Below are 24,268 nucleotides of genomic sequence, written 5' to 3' on the forward strand. Positions count from 1 at the left end.
TTTTGTTGTGTCGTTGAGGATGAATAACACTTCAAATGTTCACACGTCACTGTGTTTCATGGAACAGTGCAACTCCAGGGGAATACTGTGACTGTAGCCTCCATGAGTGTGATTGGTCTAAAAATACCTTTGCAAAGTAGTTCGGACCGTATGGCACACTATTAATATGGTTCAAACCCAGATTTAGCTGCACCCTGTGGCAACTGTTGGATAATCCCTGCAGTCTCCCAGGCGTCACTAAAACCACTAACAAACAATATATTCTATGACTACATAAAAATATATTCAAACTCCAAATGTTCCCTTTCATTGCGGAAACTGCAAATATAAATATTTTTCCAACAATAAAAAAAAAAGCATCAAAACTGCATTCCCGTGGAGCTGTTCTGCTCAGTGGTTCGTAAACAAGTTTGTCATGATTATTTCGAATTTGGCAGAAATACAAACCGAATGTCGGGTTGATGATGCTTCCCTGTTAATATGTGGTATCAGATTACCTCCTAAATCGGGGCAAAATCGGCGATCAACAGGTAAAGTACTTTGAAATGAAGTGTGCTCCGTTGATGGGGAGGGTGGATGGGACTGTTCCGGTGTTGTGACATAATTCTCCCCCCGCCCATCGTGGGAACGCCCAGGCACTCAATACTTCATTGCTGCGACTTGATTGCTAGTTGAGATTTCTGATCACAATAGGCTGCGTCTAAATGGATTTTTTATGTGGGTTTGATCGCGGGGGAGGCAGTAGTAATGTCTGCAGTTTTCGGTTTGGCTATTTGTTTCAAGTGTATTAGTCTAAATAAGTCTATTTGCCGAACTTCGTCACCTCTCCATTGTCTTACTCAATTAGTAGTTGTTCTGAAATGTTTATTGCTTGCCTACATTTTACTCCCTCTAATTTAACACATTAGTTATTAATTTCGATGGCCTATCCTGATGTGAAATTTATTCTATAGAAACTATTTGACTTATGTGTGCCACAGAAAGTATCTTGGGACTGCAAGGCCTGACACTTCAGAATCATTTTTAGCTCATGTTAACCAGTAGTGTGCCACAGAAAGCACAATTGGAGTATAAAAAAAACATTTTGTAATGTTTAATTAAATATAACCTTGAAAGATCCATATACATTTTTAATATCTACAATTATATTAAATTAGAAATTGAACATGCCACTGTTTGAGGAGAGTGACTGCTATTTCCTCTCTCATGATGTTAACATCTTTGTCTGTATTTGAAAAGACAATCGATTCCTCCTTCAGAACACATTCAGCAAACTGGGGAAAAACATTTGATGTGCATTTCAGTTTTCCCAAACAAAATTGTTACACTTAAGATTCTAATTCATAAGTATACAACGACACAGCTATAATATCATTTGACAGTTCTGTTTTTCCTTTTAGTCCGTATACTTTCAGTAGTTTAATTGTACATTACTTATACTCATACTTACTTTCAAGGCAAAGACCCCACAAGAAGTAACATATTTTTGGCATGGATGAGGAAGGGTACCACACACCCATCTGGAGATATTTACACCCCTTCTCTCTCAGGAATGATCTGGACATATGTTAATAGAAGTACAGTATTTTGAAATACTTTGATTACAATATAGAGATTAATAACAGAGGGGGATCTGAGAATGCAGGGATTCCTGCAGGGTGTGAATTGAAGTAGTCAAATCTGGAGCTGAGAAGGGCTTGAATGACGTGATCATCTCGGATTATCTAATATCTGAGAAAGGGCAGGCATTCCCTCGGATGAAGAGCATCTCCGTCTTGCTGATTATGTGCTGTCATCCAGGTGGAAATGTCACCTGCATATCTGATGTAGGAAAAGAGATACGTTGAGTGTCCTGTGAATATGTTTATGTATATGTACTATACATGTGTGTATATATATATATATATATATATATATATATATATATATATAATTTTTTATTTTAATTTATATTATTATTATCATTGTTGTCTTTTAAGGTTGATGGGGAGGGTGGAGGTGCTGGGGGTGTCCTATTATGTCAAGTCTGCTCCTGCTCCTCCCCTCCGGTGTACGACGTCGCCAGAGTACTAACCACCGGTCCTGGCACTCAACATTACGCACACGTGTGAATTATGATTCACACCTGCACTCCATTACCTTCATAATTTTCTCCCCTTTATATGTCACTCTCCCATGTTCTCTCCCATGTTCACTCACCAGTTGGTATTGTTCTTGTGTATCGGTGTGCTGCCTCGTAAGTGGTGGTTTGTTGGTTTATTAAAATGTTTCACCTGCTTCCGACTCACCGCCCCATCATTACATATTGAGGGCGACAGGACCTTTTGGCGGAGAGGATTCTTCATGGAGGCACATTCAGTCATAGTTTTGTTTATAATATTATGCATTTTATTTTTCTTATATTATAACTTTACTGTGATTATGGATATGCACACATGTAGACTAATATATTTGAAATGTATTTTTTGCACCGAGTACAACATTTAGATGTATTACTGTTATTGTTATTATTACTGCTGTACCTACATTATTAAACATGCATCCCGTGGCATACATCAGAGGGCATGATTGGTCACCAAAAATGATTCTGAAGTGTGCCAGGCCTTGCGGTCCCAAGACAGAAGGGGAGGAGGGGGCACGGAAGAAAATGGCCTTGCCGAAATCCTCCAACAGCCCCCCCTTCTAATTTCCTTAATTTTGTGGCTTGTCAAATACTTTCTGTGGAACACACTACTGACCAACATGAGCTACCAAAATTATTCAGAAGTGTGCCAGGCCTTGCAGTCCCAAAATAGGGGGGGGAGAATTTTGGCAGGCAAGAAAATGCCTCCCCCCCATTAATTTCCTTAATTTTGTGTCTAGAGTCAAATACTATCTATAGAACAAACTTCACGTAGGCATCCGAAATTAATAATTAATGTATGTGTGTTATAATAAACATAGAGGGAGTAAAATGTAGGCAAGCAATAAACATTTCAGAACAACTACTAGTCGAATAAGACATGGGAGAGATGACGGATTTTGGCAGAGATTTATTTATAGACTTGAAACACATAGCCAAACCGAAAACTTCAGACATTGCTCGTGCCTCCCCCGCTATCAAACCGACATAAAAATAAAATGGAACGTAGCCGAACATGATCAGAAATCTCAACTAGCAAGCAAGTCGCAGCAATGAAGAATTGAGTACGTGCTCGTTCAAGCAAGTCGCATCAACGAAGATTTGAGTGCGTGCGCGTTCACAATAAGGGCGGGCAGATTCTGGCAAGGGTGAGCTTTTCGGCACAACTCCGGAATGCTGAGCCTGCATGTTAAGTAGAGACGAGTGTAGTATTTCACTCTCCGATTCTGACATAAGCTTAATTTCTTATGAGGCTCATTAAAAAAAGAACACGAAATTACCGCAAGTGACTGAATTGTTAATACATGTAAACCGCCTACATAGCTATTGTTTGAGTAACGTTAACAGGTTTTTATTTTATCTGGACAGAAATTCAATTGGCTAACTTAGTTAGCTAGCATCAGTTTTAATAAACATAACGTTAGGCTAGGCAGCTAGCGTACTCAGTCGCAAATATACTTGTAATCTTACCTCTACACAATTTAAATCAGTCTTTGGCCATTCATTTGAAATGTATTTGAAATATTTAGCAGGGTGCTACTGTAACAGTTCTTTGTAACGTTAGGTAATTTAAGCTATGGTAATTGTAGGCAACTGAGGGGCTCATTGGCACGTGGAACGTAAACATCACATCACACTCTGCTACAAAACCGACCACACGGTGGAGTTGTTTGCCATTTTTCGAACGTGGTCTTGTGGATTCATAGGCCTGGAGCACAGGTTTTGTTCCAGCCCAGAGGACCCGGCAGCCTATTTAGGAGGCTCAGGTGAATCAATAGGTATGATAGTGCAGGTGATGACTGGAGCCAAAGATTATTTACAAAATATACAGATGGTGATACATGACAAAGTTGATTACAAAATAATAAACTTAGCTACTTAGCCAAAATAACTATAGTAAAAAAAGGCATAACAAAAAACAGACGTGAATTGGGCTGCCTGTGTAAAAACAGCCAGTGTCAATAGAATAAAAAAGAGCTAGTAACTTGTATGTTACTTTGACAAGCAGCTGTCAGATTCCAAGACCTAGAATGAGGAGCATGGGCATCCAAATAGACCTGCCCTAACCTGGCATAAACTATTCACACCTTTTAAACAGGTAAATTATTCATTAGCAATAGCACAAATTCACATTTCACATAATAATTCATACTTAACACACTACACAATAGGCTATAAACATGAACATTTCCAATAAACAATGACAACACCCACTAAGAGGGAGAACCAGATACAGAGAGGTGCGCAACCTGTGGCTAAAGCCGTGAACATTTTAAAATAAATGATAAGGATAACCAGACCCTGGCATGTGTTACTGGTTGCTGGTACAAAAGTATTGAAGCTCTGTGAGTCCCCAATTCCAGGATATAAGAAGAAATAAGTGGCCACAGGACAAGAGTAGTATGATGTCAAGCAGTGCTAAACATTGTGAAATGTGTATAATATCTTGTGTGATAATTTAATTCCCCTACTGTTTCTACAGCTCTCTCAGACTTCTGTAGATCCATATACCTGCGGGTGTTGTGCTCATTATGATGACTCCAGCGTTTGAGTTAAGCCAGGACCCAGCTTTCCTTATCCTAAACCTCCATGTGCCCTACAGTAGAACATCAGAGTTCGATCTCTACATCAATGGAGATGATTTCAAATTCTACGCCGAGCCTTACTTTCTCAGGTGAGTGACTGACCATCAGTTAAAGTTATGTGCTGCCAGTATTGAAGTCACTTACTTCAAGGATTTTAAAAAAAAGTATTAGGTCCACTGTATATAGTAAGTAAATGCACCATGATATGCTGTAAGTGTGTCAAAATGCTGATAGGCTACGTTCATGTTTAGTTCTAATATCAGATTTCTAACATTTTAATCTCTTATCAAGACTGACCTTACCTGGAAACAATATTGGAGGATGGGAGGGAAAAAGCCTCCTTTGACATTGATAAAGGTAATGTTTCTAAAATATATTTGTTTTGTTCATGGAATTCTGGAAATTTTTGCAAAAGCCATAAAATAAAAAATACAAATCACAAGCCATGAAAAAATGTTTTGAATTACAGGAATTTAGCTTTAAAACTGCTAAACGTTATCTCAGATTTGAGGAAAATAGTGTAGAATAGCAGGAAATTAGCTCAGGGATTCTTGAAAGTCGGGACAGAGAAACATGATTTTTAAAGTAGTATTTATTATTTATTTTTTGCATTATTTGAGCTTAAAATGTACATTTAGGGGAATTTTATGAGGGAACATTTGTTTTTGGAATTTTCTTAATATTTTCTATGTTGCTCATTTCCATGTCGGCTCTATGCCTGGAAATGCCCTTGTCCGGAGCAAAGGATCCCAATTTCAAACTCGCCAAAAAAATCATATTAACTGAAAAAGTACATTGTAGTTTCTTGCAATAGCCCTCTTTGAATTTAAATAATATTTCTCTCAAAACTTTGATGCCTAAAAGATGTGTCCGGAGTTTTGGTTTAATCCGTCAGATTAGCAGTTTAATAGCTAATCTCATGCATTTCTACAAATTTTACCATGAGGCTGAGAGAAAATGTTGCTGTTTTAGAGCTCAGGAATTCTTGAAAGATGGAACAATTCTTTATTTTTTACTCTTTTATACATTGTAGAATAATAGTGAAGACATCAAAACTATGAAATAGCACTTATGGAATCTTGAAGTAACCAAAAAAGTGTTAAACAAATCCAAATATATTTTATATTTGAGATTCTTCAAAGTAGCCATCCTTTGCCTTGATGACAGCTTTGCACACTCTTGGCATTCTCTCAACCAGCTTCATGGACTGCATTTCAATTAACAGGTGTGCCTTGTTAATTTGTGGCATAGTTTGAGCCAATTAGTTGTGTTGTGACAAGGTGGGGTTGGTACACAGAAGATAGCCCTATTTGGTTAAAGACTATTTGGTAAAAGACCAAGTCCATATTATGATAAGAACAGCTCAAATAAGCAAAGACAAACGACAGTCCATCGTTACTTTAAGACACGAAAGTCAGTCAATCCGGAAAATGTAAAGAACTTTGAAAGTTTCTTCAAGTGCAGTCACAAAAACCATTGAGCGCTATGATGAAACTGGCTCTCATGAGAACCCCCACAGGAAAGGGAAGGAAAATCCAGAGTTACCTCTAATGCAGAGGATAAGTTCATTAGAGTTACCAGTGTGCCCAAATAAGGGCTTCACATTTATCAAATTTAATACCTTTATTTAACTAGGCAAGTCAGTTAAGAGCAGATTCTTATTTGCAATGACTCCCTAGGAACAGTGGGTTAACTGCCTTGTTCAGGGGCGGAATGACAGATTTTTACCTTGTCAGCTTGGCGATTCGATCTTGCAACCTTTCGGTTACAAGTCCAACGTTCTAACTAGGCTACCTGCCGCCCCAAGTAACAGACACATCTCAACATCAACTGTTCAGAGGAGACTACGTAAATCAGGCCTTCATGGTTGAATTGCTGTAAAGAAACCACTACTAAAGGACACCAATAAGAAGAAGAGACTTGCTTAGGCAAAGAAACATGAGCAATGGACATTAGACCGGTGGAAATCTGTCCTTTGGTCGGATGAGTCCAAATTAGAGATTTTTGGTTCCAACCGCCATTGTCTTTGTGAGACGCAGAGTAGGTGAACAGATTATCTCTGCATGTGTGGTTCCCACTGTGAAGCATGAAGAAGGAGGTGGGATGGTGTGGGGATGCTTTGCTGGAGACAATGCCTGTGATTTATTTAGAATTCAAGGCACACTTGAATTCTAAATAAACAGCATTCTGCAGTGATACGCCATCCCATCTGTTTTGCGCTTAGTGGGACTATCATTTGTTTTTCCACAGGACAATGACCCAACACACCTCCAGGCTGTGTAAGGGCTATTTTACCAAGAAGGAGAGTGATGGAGTGCTGCATCAGATGACTTAGCCTCCACAATCCCCCAACCAATTGAGATGGTTTGGGATGAGTTGGACCGCAGAGTGAAGGAAAAGCAGCCAACAAGTGCTCAGCATATGTGGGAACTCCTTCCAGACTGTTGGAAAAGCATTCCAGGTGACTACCTCATGAAGCTGGTTGAGAGAATGCGAATTGTGCAAAGCTGTCACCAAGGCAAAGGGTGGCTACTTTGAAGAATATAAAATATATTTTGATTTGTTTAACACTTTTGGTTGCTACATGATTTCATATGTGTTATTACATAGTTTTGATGTCTTCAGTATTATTCTACAATGTAGAAAATAGTTCAAATAAAAAATCTAACTTGAATGGCTGGGTTTCTGTACAGCACTTTGAAATATCAGCTGATGTACAAAGAGCTATATAAAAACATTGGATTTGATTTTGATTTGATTTGAATGAGTAGGTGTGTCCAAACTTGACTGTACATACACAGTGCCTTCAGAAACTATTCAGACCCCTTGACTTTTTCTAAAATGAATAAAATGTTTTTTTTCCCCCTCAATCTACATACCCTATAATATCAAAGCAAAAAAATGTTTTGGTGCAAATGTACAAAATAAAAAAACGGACATAACACATTTACGTAGACCCTTTACTCAGTACTTTGTTGAAGCACCTTTGGCAGCGATTACTGCCTCAAATCTTCTTGGGTATGACGCTACAAGCTTGGCACACCTGTATTCGGGGAGTTCGTCCCATTCTTCTCTGCAGATCCTCTCAAGCTTTGTTAGATTGGATGGGGGGCTTCGCTGCACAGCTATTCTCAGGTCTCTCCAGAGACTTCGATTGGGTTCAAGTCCAGGCTCTGGCTGGGCCACTCAAGGACATTGAGAGACTTGTTCCGTAGACACTCCTGCGCTGTCTTGGCTGTGTGCTTAGGGTCGTTGTCCTGTTGGAAGGTGAACCTTCGCCCCAGTCTGAGAACCTGCTCCAGAGCACTCAGGACTTCATCAAGGATCTCTCTGTACTTTGCGCCATTCATCTTTGCCTCGATCCTGACTAGTCTCCTAGTCCCTGCCAATGAAAAACATCCCCACAGCATGATGCTGCCACCACCATGCTTCACCGTAGGGATGGTGCCCGGTTTCCTCCAGATGTGATGCTTGGCATTCAGTTCAAAGAGTTCAATATTGGTTTCTGAGAGTCCTTTAGGTGCCTTTTGGCAAACTCCAAGCGGGCTGTCATGTGCCTTTTGCCGAGGAGTGGCTCCCGTCTGGCCATTCTACCATAAAGGCTTGATTTGTGGAGTGCTGCAGAGATGGTTGTCCCTCTGGAATTTTCTGTTATCACCAAAGAGGAACTCTGGAGCTCTTTCAGAGTGACCATTGGGTTCTTGGTCACCTCCCTGACCAAGGCCCTTCTCCTCCGATTGCCCAGTTTGGCCGGGCTTCCAGCTCAAGGAAGAGTTTTGGTGGTTCCAAGCGTCTTCCATTTAAGAATGATGGAGACCACTGTGTTCTTGGGGACTTTCAATGCTGCAGAAATGTTTTGGTACCCTTCCCCAGATCTGTGCCGTGACACAATCCTGTGTCAGAGCTCTACAGACAATTCCATCAAACTTCTTTGCTTGGTTTTTGCTCTGACATGCACTGTCAACTGTGGGACCTTATACAGACAGGTGTGTGCTTTTCCAAATCATGTCCAATCAATTGAATTTACCACAAGGTGGACTCCAATCAGGTTGTAGAAACATCTCACGGATGATCAATGGAAACAGGATGCACCTGAGCTCAAGTCTCATAGCAAAGGGTCTGAATACTTATGTAAATAAGGTATATCTGTTTTTATTTTGGGGTATTGTGTATAGATGAGGATTAAATTGATTTGATTTTGATTTTGTTTGTGTGTGTGTGTATATATATGATTATATTTTTTGGAGTATCGGAAACAATTTAGCTGCTAATTGAATATAGGGGAAGAACTAACAATCATTCAAAAGCAATGGGACCCTATCTCGGTGGGTGCGTTTGACCTCCTAGTAATCAGATCTGCTTTACTGGTGATTAGGAGGATGTTCTCTTTTCTCACTAGACTCCACAGTGTGCGAGTACTAGTACTACAGCTAGTCAGAGATACTCTAGCAGGACCCGGAGTCATGGGGCTGATAGCAGTCAGTGGGATTGATCTCTGGTGCTCTTTAAGTATTACTAAAGTCAGTCAGTCACCCAGGCTTAATCGCTAGCTGTACTATTAGATGTGAAGGGCAATTTGAGCTGTCAGTGATGTAATAATGAATGCCTACTTAGTGAGACTTGGCTTTTTTTAAATTAATGTATTTATTTTATTTACCAGCTCGTGAGGCTACTTTGATTCAAAGTATTTGTTACTAGTGTAAGTGGCAAAGCAATTTTATCAGTTAGGAATGGAACACTTCTCTCTCTTTTTAATGAGTTTCATTTCCAATGATCTCTTAATTACGTTGGGTCGGTGGAGCGTTAGCCTTTTGTACACTTACACCTCATTGGCCCTCGATCAGCGATGCGCTGTTTGACAAACTGTCTAATAAGCCACTAACTGCTGCTAATAAACCTTCTCTAATGGGTATCCCCGTTTGCACTCGCAATTAGAAATCATTAAGATGCTTCTTTAGGGGCACACAGCCATGGCAATTAGCCAACTAGCATAAAGCATTTTTAAGATAAATACTCCGTGTTGAAAGTTTTACGAGTTCTTTAAAATGTTACAAATGATCTCCTTGGCTAGACGTGAAGGAATGGTCACACATTTTATAGATTGTGTAGTCTCTCTCTTTTTTTTAATTGCTCTTTTTAGAGAACTAAACCTCTACTTTAGACTGAAGGTGTCTGTTCTGCAGAGATTCAATCATGCATTTATCATTAACATTTACTGTACATGTAAGGAGCCATATCTAATTGATTAACAAACATTTTCTGATGCTTTAGGACAGTTTAGAGGAAGACAATTCTATCCCATTTGCTTCCACATTGTCTACATCTATACACCTTGAACAGCTAAACAATCTATTGGTGCCACTTGTTTCAACTGCTCCCTGATGTTCTCTCTGTGATATGTCTCAGGTCTTCTTACCCTGTGCGTCCTCAAGGAGACTGCAGGGGAGCACTTTGAAGGGCTCCAGATGCTGACCAGTCTCCTGGATCCCAACGGCTCCCGCTCACCCAAGCCTCTGTTGGAAGACCTGGGTATCTTGAAGAGTATCCTGCCTCCAGTTTTTCATAAGGTATCTATCTGAATTTTTTCTATCGGATAGGATAAAATGCATAGAAATAGAATGGACTAATCATTGACTTGAATGGAGACCCCTGTTTTATTCATTCTAATTCTATGCATTTAATCTTATGCAATAGGCGAAATCCAGATAGATAACTTTCTAAAAACTGTGCCCTGGTTGATGATACTGTTAGATTATATTAATTTAGCAGTATGTGGTTGGAAGCCTTATTGTTGTTTAAATGAAGCCCAATGAAACTGCTTGAGTAAGGACTGAGAACAGAAAACCCCACTGGATTTAGTCATTGGTGATTTTAGTAATACCATTTGGCTGAATGGTCTGGTTTCTCCCGAAGACATTGATGCTTTACATTACAGAGGTGTGCAGTGGGAGTCTGAAAGGTGAGGAAGAGGATGATGAAGATGGGTTTGACTGGCAGGTTGAGCAGCAGGTGGACATGGAGACCTTGAAGGAGCAACTGAATAAACTGCAGAAGTATGGCTTTGGGAATCAGAGGTCCGGAGTGTTCACTGGACTGCAGGTAAGGTCATTGGCTTGTATGAATAATGTATATGTAACAAAATAACTGTAAAAATGTAAAACAAAGTTACTTTTGTCCTCTGAAGAGGTGGATGGGACAATAATGATTATATATTTTTTTAAATAATACTTTTTTTAATTATTGAAGACAATGACTAGAAATTAGTAGTGGAATGGTTTCTTTTGGAATCACTGCTAGCAGGTTTAGATTGTGATTGTTATAGTTCACATAAGAAAGGCCAGGAGTTCTTTCTGGTCATATAAGCAGGAAAACATTACATCAAGTACAGCATGTGAAAATCTGATGGAGGATTGTCCAATCAGGAGGAGTTGAGTGATGTCCGAAACCCAGATAGGACCACAGCATCAGAGAGGAGACGGGAAAGGCTAGACGCCGAGACGTCCATATTCTGCCATGACCATTACCTACCTGTGAGTTATCCAAAGAATAGTACCCCATAATTTAGTAATTCTATGACATTTAACTACTGCACGGATTGTATACGTTTTATTACATTATAATCTGTCATGACACCGACCTGTTTGTCTCTGTAGTGCTGACCTGTTTGAAGACGAAATGATCCAGGGCCAGCTGAAGTTCTGCTGGTGGTCTGGTCTGAGCCCAGACTCCATCCTGCAGAGAAAGGCAGGTGAGCTCATCCTTTCTCTCTCCTCCAAAAGCACTACATGTAAAGGGATAGTTCATCCCCAAATCAGATGCTAACACTTTACATTAATTTGATCTTATATCTGTGGTATGCTGTAATTAATGTAGTAACCTATAGTTGTAGCTCAGCTCAGACAAAGTTAGATTCCCACCAGCAGGTGGTGTAAAAATACAGACAACAAAGAAGGAACTGACTTGATAAAGTATGTTAAATGTATACGTAATTAGTACTAAACATTGTATATTCAGTATTCCTAATTGTTTTTCTGGGTACTGTCAGTTGTGAGGTTGTGGTTTCGCAGTAGGTGATAACATTTCACTGGATTGATGATGAGGTTGACATTGAGACTACAGAGTTGGTTCTTTAAATGTAATTTGGAGATGTTTCCCTGTTGTATTGGTTCATTTGGTTGCCTTTGTTTATAGAATGTATTCTGTCTAGAATAGATCCTCGTTTCAGTACTCAACTGTTAAACCTTTCCTTAAAATGTATATTTCAACACAATTGCCCTTTTCTTCCCAGCCACCCCCCAGGGTGGCATCACCACCCTGGATGGTTCCGACCTTGAATATGTGGACATCTATAAGTACCTAGGTGTCTGGCTAGACTGTAAACTCTCCTTCCAGACTCATATCAAACATCTCCAATCGAAAATCAAATCAAGAATCGGCTTTCTATTCCGCAACAAAGCCTCCTTCACTCACGCCGCCAAACTTACCCTAGTAAAACTGACTATCCTACCGATCCTCGACTTCGGCGATGTCATCTACAAAATTGCTTCCAACACTCTACTCAGCAAACTGGATGCAGTTTATCACAGTGCCATCCGTTTTGTCACTAAAGCACCTTATACCACCCACCACTGCGACTTGTATGCTCTAGTCGGCTGGCCCTTGCTACATATTCGTCGCCAGACCCACTGGCTCCAGGTCATCTACAAGTCCATGCTAGGTAAAGCTCCGCCTTATCTCAGTTCACTGGTCACGATGACAACACCCATCCGTAGCACGCGCTCCAGCAGGTGTATCTCACTGATCATCCCTAAAGCCAACACCTCATTTGGCCGCCTTTCGTTCCAGTTCTCTGCTGCCTGTGACTGGAACGAATTGCAAAAATCGCTGAAGTTGGAGACTTTTATCTCCCTCACCAACTTCAAACATCTGCTATCTGAGCAGTTAACCGATCGCTGCAGCTGTACATAGTCTATCGGTAAATAGCCCACCCATTTTTACCTACCTCATCCCCATACTATTTTTATTTATTTACTTTTCTGCTCTTTTGCACACCAATATCTCTACCTGTACATGACCATCTGATCATTTATCACTCCAGTGTTATTAATCTGCAAAATTGTAATTATTCACCTACCTACCTTCACCTACCTTTGCACACAATGTATATAGACTCCCCTTTTTTTTTCTCTACTGTGTTATTGACTTGTTAATTGTTTACTCCATGTGTAACTCTGTGTTGTCTGTTCACACTGCTATGCTTTATCTTGGCCAGGTCGCAGTTGCAAATGAGAACTTGTTCTCAACCTGGTGAAATAAAGGTGAAATAAAAAAATAAAAAATCCAGACTCGTATCTATTGCCAGGGAAGGAGAGTTGTGACATAGGTCGAGTGGGAATCTGGCAAATAGTATATATCGCCATTGCCTCACTCCCCCACAAATCCTCTTTCTCTTTATTCTTTCTCTGTCAGCCCATGACATATGAAATCAATGAGTCATTTAAAAGGTGTGATCCAGGGCTGGCTGGCTGGCTAGGCCCCCAGGTTTGTTTGTTTTCTCTTCTTTCTCAGATGAGGGCGATAAGGGTGTATGGAGCCTCTGCTCCACTGTGAGACAATTCAGTTGTGCCATCCAGCTCTACTAACAGCCTACTAATTCCTCTGCTCCCACCGCCTCAACAAACACATGGCCAGTAGCCACAGCTTATGTTAGTGCAGGATGTCGGTACACTCAGGAAAGGATTTAGATAAAAACAGATAGCATTATGACAGTAGGGTGCGTTGGGTTGAGAATGCCAGGATCCCTGTCTGCCTAGCTCTGGAGAGATCACATAATGACCAACAGCCATCAGTCAATGCTACTCCGCACTGATACACAGCCCATTAGCGGCAGGCAAGCAGGAGGAATCCAGCCCTCTAAAGAACATTACATTTCACTGCAACTCTGTGGACTCCCTCTTCTCATTCTGCATTCTGAGATAGAGCACTCAGCCTTCCCCTGCCTGTCGAGTAGAGTGTTGGTCAGCAAATGTTGCTGTTTGCAGTAAAATCTTGATAGCATGCTTATGATTTTAAATGTTTGATTACATGTCATGTGGGAAGGCTAAATTCTTATGCTTTCACATGTTGACCTTCTTCAGCTTTTTCTCCCTCCCTCACCTCCCCTAAGACAAAGATATACAGGTAACTGCCAAAATAAAGGAAGCACCAACATAGTATCTTAATAGGGCGTTGGGCCACAACGAGCCAGAACAGCTTCGATGCACCTTGGCATAGATTCTACAAGTCTGGAACTCTATTGGAAGAATGTGACACCATTCTTCCATGAGAAATTCCATCATTTGTTGATTGTGGTGGGAAACGCTGTCTCAGGCGAAGCTCCAGAATCTCCAAAAAGTGTTCAGTTGGGTTGAGATCTGGTGAATGAGACAGCCATGGCATATGGTTTACATTGTTTTCATGCTCATCAAACCATTCAGGGACCACTCCTGCCCTGTGGATGGAGGCATTGTCATCCTATTGGGGCATAGCCATGGTAGCCAAAATAATGCCCCAAATAATTTTTTTGCACATGACACTAAGCATGATGGGATGTTAATTGCTTAATTAACTCAGGAACCACACCTGTGTGGAAGCACCTGTTTTCATTATACTTTGAAGGCCTCATTTGAGTAATGAGACTGTTACCTGTATATGTCAGCTGACAGATGGGTGTAGACACTAGTGCTAATGAAGTTGAAACCCCCACCTTGGGCCTGTGTGCCCCCTCTCTCTCCCCGTGTCGAGGCCAGAGCACTGACAGGCCACAGCTGTCCACTGTGTCCAAATGACCTGAGTGGCCAGGGCTGATCGGACATGACAGCACTGTCTCGACCTGCAGCACTTCTTATGGCTGGTTTAGTGATTCATCACTATATTCGTTGCATTGACTCGCAGGTTCACTGCAGAAAATGAAAATCTCAAACAATTGCGTTTTCAGTTACATTTCAAGGCATAATGTTTGAATATAAGGCAATGGACAGAAGCTTTATTAAAGTTTCTGAGGACCCTGTGTGCTCCACATTATTCTGAACTACCAAAGTCATATGTCAGAAGCTCCTCAGTGATGTAGAGTTTAGAGGTCGACCGATTAATCGGAATGGCCGATTAATTAGGGCCGATATCAAGTTTTTGTTTTTTACACCTTTATTTAACTAGGCAAGTCTGTTAAGAACACATTCTTATTTTCAATGAAGGCCTAGGAACGGTGGGTTAACTGCCTTGTTCAGGGGCAGAACAACAGATTTTTACCTTGTCAGCTCGGGGATTTGTTTTTGCAACCTTCCGATTACTAGTCCAACGCTCTAACCACCTTACATTGCACTTCACGAGGAGCCTGCATGGCAGGCTGACTACCTGTTACGCGAGGGCAGCAAGAAGCCAAGGTAAGTTGCTAGGTAGCATTAAACTTATCTTATAAAAAACTATCCATCTTAACATAATCACTAGTTAACTACCAAAGGCTCGTATTTCTGTGTGTTATTATGTTATAATTAAGTCTATGATTTGATATTTGATAGAGCAGTCTGACTGAGCGATGGTAGGCAGCAGGCTCGTAAGCATTCATTCAAACAGCACTTTTGTGCATTGGCCAGCAGCTCTTCGCAATGCTTCAAGCATTGAGCTGTTTATGACTTCAAGCCTATCAACTCCCGAGATTAGGCTGGTGTAACCGATGTGAAATGGCTAGCTAGTTAGCGGGGTGCGCGTAAATAGTGTTTCAATCGGTGACGTCACTCGTTGTGAGACTTGGAGTAGTTGTTCCCCTTGCTCTGCAAGGGCCGCTGCTTTTGTGGAGCGATGGTTAACGAGGCTTCGAGGGTGGCTGTTGTCGAAGTGTTCCTGGTTCGAGCCCAGGTAGGGGCGAGGAGAGGAACGGAAGCTATACTGTTATACTGGCAATACTAAAGTGCCTATAAGAACATCCAATAGTCAAAGGTATATGAAATACAAATGGTATAGAGAGAAATAGTCCTATAGTAACTACAACCTGAAACTTCTTACGTGGGAATATTGAAGACTCATGTTAAAAGGAACCACCAGCTTTCAAATGTTCTCATGTTCTGAGCAAGGAACTTAAACGTTAGCTTTTTTACATGGCACATATTGCACTTTTACTTTCTTCTCCAACACTTTGTTTTTGCATTATTTAAACCAAATTGAACATGTTTCATTATTTATTTGAGGCTAAATGGATTTTATTGATGTATTATATTAAGGTAAAAGAAAAGTGTTCATTCAGTATTGTTGTAATTGTCATTATTACAATTTTTTTTTTTTTTTAATCGTTCGATTAATTGGTATCAGCTTTTTTTTGGTCCTCCAATAATCGGTATTGACGTTGAAAAATCATAATCGGCCAACCTCTAGTAGAGTTGTATATGAGGTAATTTCCAGCCTTAGCAGAGGCATATTTACACCATGTCGCTGACACTATCAGGACTTTGGGCTAGGACCATGCTATGGGGCAGACTGCTCAGAAGACTGGAGGAACTATGTCACAAATTCATCTCCATTCATCTTACCCCACCCTCCCTCCCCCCTCACACTTGATTGGCTAGGATCAAAGTTGAGATTAGTGAGTGCCGTGGAGATTGGATACAATTGGATGGAAGATCTAATGGGACATATGATGTCTCTTGAATGGATGGAGCGCTGCGGCTGCATTATGTAGGCCTAGTTAGCTTGTGATTTGACAGTTTAATGGTCAGCAGTAATCCCACATTCATCCTGTTTTAAATACGTAACTCTTTAGTTCAGTTACATGTGGGGAAAAAACAGGAGTTATAGCCGCTGATGCCCTCTTAAGTCTTAGGCTAGATATCACTGAATGACGATGTGCATGTATACACATTTTATTGCATCTTGATAAATGCTGGACTGTATTAATGCTGTTCTAATAAATAGACAAAGGAACCTGTTTGCCAGCAGCCCTATCCTTTTCCCTGATCATTTAAATGGACCAGGTCAGTGTTTGTTTTCTACACTGAGGCAGACAGCTGGATGTGGGCCAGTGGGACACTGAGTTTCTCCCCAGGGTCCTGGCTGATCTCCCGGGTGGTAGGGGAGGTGTGGTGGGGTGAGGTGTGTGTGCTCTGCTTGGCCAGGCTGGGATGCTGCAGCTGCACTGGCGAGGGACTCCGGTACCGTCTGCAGGGATCTAAGCCCTGACGTAATGCAGCAGGAATCCAGTTCCCAGCGGAGCCAAGAGCCCAGTGCAGCCAAGAGTATCATTTGAAACTGCTGCTGCGGTGTGTGGGTCTCTGCGTGCCTGTGCGCTAGCCCACACACCCAGCGCCCCTCTCACATCAGGGGCTCAGCATAGGGGCTGTCCCCCCTCCCCACATGCACCCCACTCAACAGGCAAATGGAAGGATTGCTTTCAGCTGTTCCATAAGCTGCAGAGAAAGTGCTGACTTGAATCTGTTCTTGCAGATTTTCAGCTTGGTTTTCAGCACTGAAAGTTGCAGATAAAACTTTACCAATTTAATTTGGGTCGAAGGGTATCTTGATCAGTTACTGACGAAGAAACTCATTAGGGACTTGATTCTTTCCAAATGAACTGACAACATAGTAGTGTTCTCCTCCCACACTACAGGACATGGGCTTCCAAATGAATGCATTTGTAAAACAGGTCATGATGATTAGGCCTGTGTAAAACCCAGTGAGTGTACATGTGGACTGCTGTTTTGCAGCAGTGTCCTCCACTGATTGATGAGAAAGAGCAACTAAGGAAGTTCACCAACTATTCCTACTTCCTGGACAAGAAGGCCTGTGTCCAGGTGTGGCTCAGCCTGTTGGACATCATCCTAGCATACTGCTACGAAGTGCGCACTACAGAGGTAGAGCACAATGTGAGTCAACGACCGACAAGAGATCGTCACATTGCAGTTGGACTTGAGTGGCAAATCTCTACATCCTCCACCATGTCAAAGCTTTAACATGGGCTTACACCAATATTCTGTAGGGATCTTGAGATCTCAATGTTGTCTTAATGTCACTAACCCCTACTACAGTCCTTTGCGGCACAGATGGAGGTAGATGTAAGAGAGTAAAGGTCTACTATGAGAGATTGTCTAGTTAGGAAAACAGAAAGGAAATTCTGCACACTGCTGCTCAAGCTCCAAGGTTATTTATAATAACTGTCGTGTATTTGGCAGCATTAAAGTGAAGACTGTTATTTTATCAAATCAATTCTCTGTAATTATTATTAAGTGATTAAACTAATCATGTAAATGTAATTAACTAGGATGTCAGGGCACCAAGGAAAATCTTCAGATTACAAAGTTATAATTTTCCTAATATAACTTTTCAGATATTTTAATATCTGATCAATTAGTCTTCAAAGTAATGGATTATTCTTTACCTCACGTTAGTCTCATTCCAAACGTCGTGAATGGTTGGTTATCTGCACAAACCCAGCCTTCACTATGAATCATCCATACATCAATTGTCTTAATCATTTATTTACTAACTAAATAATCACAGAAATGCATAAACAAACAAAGAAAGTAGATATGATTACAAGGAAATAATAGGGGATGTGCCCTAGTGGGCTAAACCGATATGACGCTTGGTAGACAAAGGGACTGAGAAGGGCACAAAAGACACTACACGGTTGATAATTATAATAATAGAAATGCTAATCCTTTTCACATGAACGCTCACTCATTCAGGAATAATTGCAATCAATATATATATTTACGCTCAGTGTGTCGTCATGATCTCTGTTGGAATCGTCTTTCTGTTGGAAAGTTCATCTGAACTTCTCTCTCACTCCCATGAAGTCTTTCGTTGTTAGAATGGATACTTCACAGTCCTATTCAGAAATGTTCTTATAGAATAGTTGTTTCGGCGGTTGTCGGTCTTAGCATTCAGTCGACAAATTCTAGCTGCAGACTAGTAATTAGTATCGAAGATTTGATCTTATTCTGTCTGTATCGATAGTCTCAGAGTTTAACCATTTCCACCAATGTAGCCAATGTTCCACGTGGTTTGGTTAGGAATTCAACAACCGAGGAATGCATGGTCTCTACTCAAACCTTGGCCCTCTCAGTAATCGAGGTATGCTTGGACTGCAGTGGGCTTCTCCAGGTGGGGTTTATATTCGGAACAGCAAGAAAGGGCTGCCCCATGGGGAGTGCCAATGACTTAGTTAAATTTGAAAGGGAATTGGATTCTCTTTTCATTAAACAGTTTAAAATCACATTACATAATTTCACAAATAGTTTAATCTTTACTTATTCATTTTATACAATAATTAGATGCAAATCTCATAACGGAGACTCTTGTATAAACAGAGTTATGGTAATGTGGCTGTATTGTCTCTCATGAGGTCACAAACAGACAAAATGGACCGATCATAACTGGATTCTCCACCGACCGTTTACACATTCTCCAAAACATGGATATTGTTCAGTTCTCAAGTTCTGTGAGGTAGAAAAAGTTCCTTAGTTCTACTGTGAACCCTCTCTTTATACTGCATGAGGGAGAGTCTCCTCCAGGAATTTACGACCTGAGATAACAGAACCTGGGTGTAAGAGGGAGAGCGGGGGAAGGCACTCACTATACCCAAAGAGGGCCACGTCATGACATAATGTTTCGTCCCTTAGGTCTTCATCAGGCATCCATATCACAGGTGGGGGTAGAAGGTCCTATATATAGGGGCAGGAGGAAACAGGAGGTAAAAAATGTATAACATAGGTTCACAATATTAACATTCAATGTATCAAAATATATGATGGTGGCTACTTTGAAGAATCTAAAATATATTTTGATTTGTTTCGTACTTTTTTGGTTACAACATGATTCCATGTGTTATTTCATAGTTTTGATGTCTTCACTATTATTATACGATGTAGAAAATAGTTTAAAAAATAAAGGAAAAACCCTTGAATGAGTAGGTGTGTCCAAACTTTTGACTGGTACTGTACATAATTGGGTCTGACCCAGAGCTGTAATTCTTAGGACTGCTATGAATACATACTTTAGACAGCTACCTGTGAAGTCCTCTATGAACGTTCTATTAACATCTGGGGTGTTATGGCTACTCCATAGAGATTCTGCAACAAAGTATACTTTTCCAGAGATCGTGTTCATCTAAAATAAAGTATCTATAATGGACACTGGAGACTGATTGTTTAAGAGTGTGTGAGAGTGTGTTCTTGGTATCATAGCATCCTCACATGTTGTAGACCCATGTTGTGTGTTTGACACCTTGATTCTCTGAAGTCTCTGTGTAGATATTGACCTCTGATCTCTCAAGGTGTTGAATCACCGTGGACCATTGGAAAACTCAGTGGCACTCTGCTGGCTTGAGGTAAGTATTAGGGGGGCAGTCTGTAATTATCATTGATTATACCACAGCATTGTTTAATACTTGTTTCTGATTGGCTATAAGGGCATTCTAGAATGGACATTAAAACCAGATAATGGGACAGTTGGAAAAGATATCGGGACACCTTGCAATAATATGCGCCTACACATGCAGACCGTACCTGCTACAAAGTTACAGAAAGCTAAACCAACAACTGCACAAACTGAAATTGGATACATTGTAAACGCAGGTCCAACAAGGAAAAACTTAGTTAACTAGCATTGATTTGTTTTTGCAGAGACATAATCGAACGAACGACTGGGTTGTGTCTCTAGCAACCGAAAGATGAGAAAGTATGAATTTGCTTATAAAAATGAAAATATCAACAAACAAAAAAGTATTTCTACCTGTAAATTTGTGATTTCATATGGTTTTCTTTGGCAACTGTGGTATAAGTGGGATAAACGCCTCTGTTCTGTACATTACCTTGGAAGAATGAACTCTACAAAGGGACATTCAGAGACTTGTCCCAAAGCCACACCTGCATTGTCTTGGCTATGTACTTAGGGTCGTTGTCCTGTTTGAATGTGAATCTTTGCTCCAGTCTGAGGTCCTGAGCGCTCTGGAGCAGGTTTTCATCAAGGATCTCTCTGTACTTTTCTCCGTTCATCTTTGCCTCGATCCTGACTAGTCTCCCAGTCCCTGCCACTGAAAAACATCCCCACAGCATGATGCTGCCACCACCATGCTTCAGCTTAGGGATGGTGCCAGGTTGCCTCCAGATGTGATGCTTGGCATTCAGGCCAAATAGTTCAATCTTGGTTTCATCAGACCAGAGAATCTTGTATCTCATGGTCTGAGAGTCTTTAGGTGCCTTTTGGCAAACTCCAAGTGGGCTGTCATGTGCCTTTTACTAAGGAGTGTCTTCCATCTGGCCACTCTACCATAAAGACCTGCTTGGTAGAGTGCTGCAGAGATGGTTGTCCTTCTGGAAGGTTCTCCCATCTCCACAGAGGAGCTCTGGAGCTCTTTCAGAGTGACCATCGGGTTCTTGGTCACCTCCCTGACCAAGGCCCTTCTCCCCCGATTGCTCAGTTTGGCCAGCCGCCAGCTCTAGGAAGAGTCTTGGTGGTTCCAAACTTCTTCCATTTAAGAATGATGTAGGCCATTGTGTTCTTGGGGACCTTAAATGCTGCAGAAATGTTTTGGTACCCTTTCCCAGATCTGTGCCTCGACACAATCCTGCCTTGGAGCTCTACGGACAAATCCTTCGACCTCATGGCTTGTTTTTTGCTCTGACATGCACTGTTAACTGTTGGACCTTATATAGACAGGTGTGTGTGCCTTTTCCAAATCATGTCCAATCAATTGAATTTACAATAGGTGCACCCCAATCAAGTTGTAGAAACATCTCAAGGATGATCAATGGAAACAGGATGCACCTGAGCTCAATTTCAAGTCTCATAGAAAAGGGTCTGAGACAACTTCTGGTGAAATTGGAGGGCGCGAAATTCAAATAAATAATCATAAAAATTATGGATATTAAACATCTAGGTACATACAAGTGTCTTAAGATGCTTAAATTCTTGTTAATCTAACTGCATTGTCCGATTTACAATAGGCTTTACAGCGAAAGCATGCCATGCGATTGTTTGAGGATGGCGCCCCACATCAAAATATTTTTCAACCAGCACAGGCTTCATAAAATCACAAATAGCGATTAAATATTCACTTACTTTTTGAAAATCTTCCTCTGATTTGCAATCCAACGACAACATGCATGGTCGTTTTGTTTGATAAAATCCTTCTTTATATCCCAAAAAGTCTGTTTAGTTGGCGCCATCGATTTGAATAATCCACTCGTTCAACGTGCAGAGAAAGGAATCCAAAAAAGCTACCGTTAAACTTTCTTAAAACAAGTCAAAATAAGTTTCTATCTAATCGTCAGGTACCCTAAAATGTAATTAAACTATAATATTTAATACGGAAAGAAGTATGTTCAATAGGAAAGTAAAATTAGCAGGTGTGTGTCCCCTTCGTCACGCATGCACAGACTGCTTTCCAACTCTGACTCCCAGTACTAAAACTTCTTCCTCGTTTGGGAAGAAACAAGCCTGAAACCTTGAACAACGACTGTTGACATCAGGTGGAAGCCGTAGGAATTGCAATCTGGGAGCTGGAATTGCAAATGCCCCATAGCTTTCCATTGTAAGAGCATGGGCATGGTTGGTTTTTCTTTGGATTTTCTTCTACCATATCAATAGTGTTTTAGTCTCATACATTTTTTAAACATTTCTACAAACTTCAAAGTGTTTTCTATCCAATGGTACCAATTATATGCATATCCTGGCTTCTGGGCCTGAGTAACAGTCAGTTTACTTTGGGCACGTCAGTCAGACAGGAAGTGGAGAAAAATAGACCCTAGCCTGAAGAATTATGTAAATAAGGTATATCAGTGTTTTTTTTGTTGATACATTTGCTAAAATGTCTAAAAACCTGTTTTCGGTTTGTCATTATGGGGCATTGTGTGTGGATTGCTGAGTTTACATTTTTTTTAAATCCATTTTAGAATAAGGCTATAACGTAACAAAATGTGAAATAAGTCAAGGGGTCTGAGTACTTTCCGAAGGCACTGTATATATCCACTGATTGTCATCTCCTACTGGTACACTGGTAGCATTGTTTTAGGAGAAGAAGAGGCGGCCAGGTTAAAGCTATGACGACAGATTGGTTCCTCTTAGACCTGTGTGCATGTGTGGCTTGCGTGCATCAGAGTGTAGGTACAGTGGGAGTATTAGGGTGTGCCCCCGGGCTGTGAACAAGCCCAGTTGTTTTTTCCCAACTGGAAAACAGACGAGTGGGGTGCGAGGTGGCTGTCTGCTCCCTGATCGATGGCGTTTGTGTGAAGGCACCAGAGGATGAAGAAGGACGAGAGTGTGCGGCTCATCTTAAACCTTTCCCTGTGAACCTGACAGTGAGGGCTGGTAATCGGACGCCTGAGAGATAGCAGTTTGGCCATAATGGTGATAATGGAGGAAGTGGTAATCTAATGACATCCTGCAGCTGCTTGAAAGCCCTCGTCAGTAGAGCTGTCTGCCTGGGAGAGACTGACGGGACCCCATCTCTCATCCGCTCTGTCGCTCATCCACTCTGTCTCTCAGCCGCTCTGTCACTCACTCACTCTCTCATCCTCATTCTCTCTCTCTATTCCTCTACTTTACCAAGTCTCTTTTCCCATCTCTCTATTTAAGTATCCCCTCCCTTAGTATCGCTCTCTCTCTTCCCGTTTCTCTATGTATTTAACTATCCCCTCCCTTTCAATATCTCTCTTTTCTCTATTTCTCTCAATCTTTCACTGTTTCCCTTTTTTGTCTTTCCCTTTTATTCTCGTCCTCCCTTCCCCTGTCTAACTCTCACCCTTCTCTCTTTCCCCCCTCCCTCCATCTGCTAGCTGTTAACCAGCCTCTTAACCAGACAGACGGGGTTGGTGGAGCTGTTAACCCTTTACACTCGTAGCTCTGGCTCTGTGCTTCACAGCGTTGTATGGGTTTTGACTGACAGCCATTCTGAAATTGAGTATCGCACGACAAGAAGTTGCCACAACCCCTCGTGTAGGGTTTTTACAGTTATGAAAGTCCTGGAAAAGTAATGGAATTTTAACATTTGTGTTTTTCAGGCCTGGAAAAGTTTTTGGAAATGATATAGTCTGAAAAGTAATGGAAATTAATGTAATAATTTCTGTTAATGTAATTTCTTTAGGCACAGTTTTTAAATATTTGATCAATCAAATACAAATCTACATATCAGCCAGGTTTGGAATGACACTTTAGCACGTCTGTGTTTGCGCGCATCACCTGCATGTGTGCGAGACAGCTGTTGCTCAAGGAGAGACAGTCAGACATTGCAGCAACAGGTATGCTTAGCCTATAAAATATGATCGAGAACAGACTAACTAGGTAGCCAGATCAAAACATAAACTGAGTATAGCAAACATTAGGAGCACCTTCCCTAATATTGAGTTGAACTCCCTTTTGCCCTCCGAACAGCCTGAATTCATTGAGGAATGGTCTCTACAAGGTGTCAAGTGTTCAAGAGGGTACTGGTTCATGTTGACACCAATGCTTCCCACAATTGTGTTGGCTGGATGTCCTTTGGGTAGTGGACCGTTCTTGATACACATGGGAAACTGTTGAGCATGAAAAACCCAAC

At 41.1% G+C, this 24,268-nt stretch overlaps 1 pseudogene; it reads left to right on the forward strand.

The window, feature by feature from the left end:
* The first annotated feature begins 4,613 nt into the window (after positions 1–4,613).
* The window catches only part of LOC109877262 (protein SHQ1 homolog), a 45,069-nt pseudogene continuing 25,414 nt past the window's right edge, over positions 4,614–24,268 (forward strand).

This window comes from Oncorhynchus kisutch, linkage group LG1 (genome assembly GCF_002021735.2).
Source record: "Oncorhynchus kisutch isolate 150728-3 linkage group LG1, Okis_V2, whole genome shotgun sequence".
Lineage (NCBI taxonomy): Eukaryota > Metazoa > Chordata > Actinopteri > Salmoniformes > Salmonidae > Oncorhynchus > Oncorhynchus kisutch.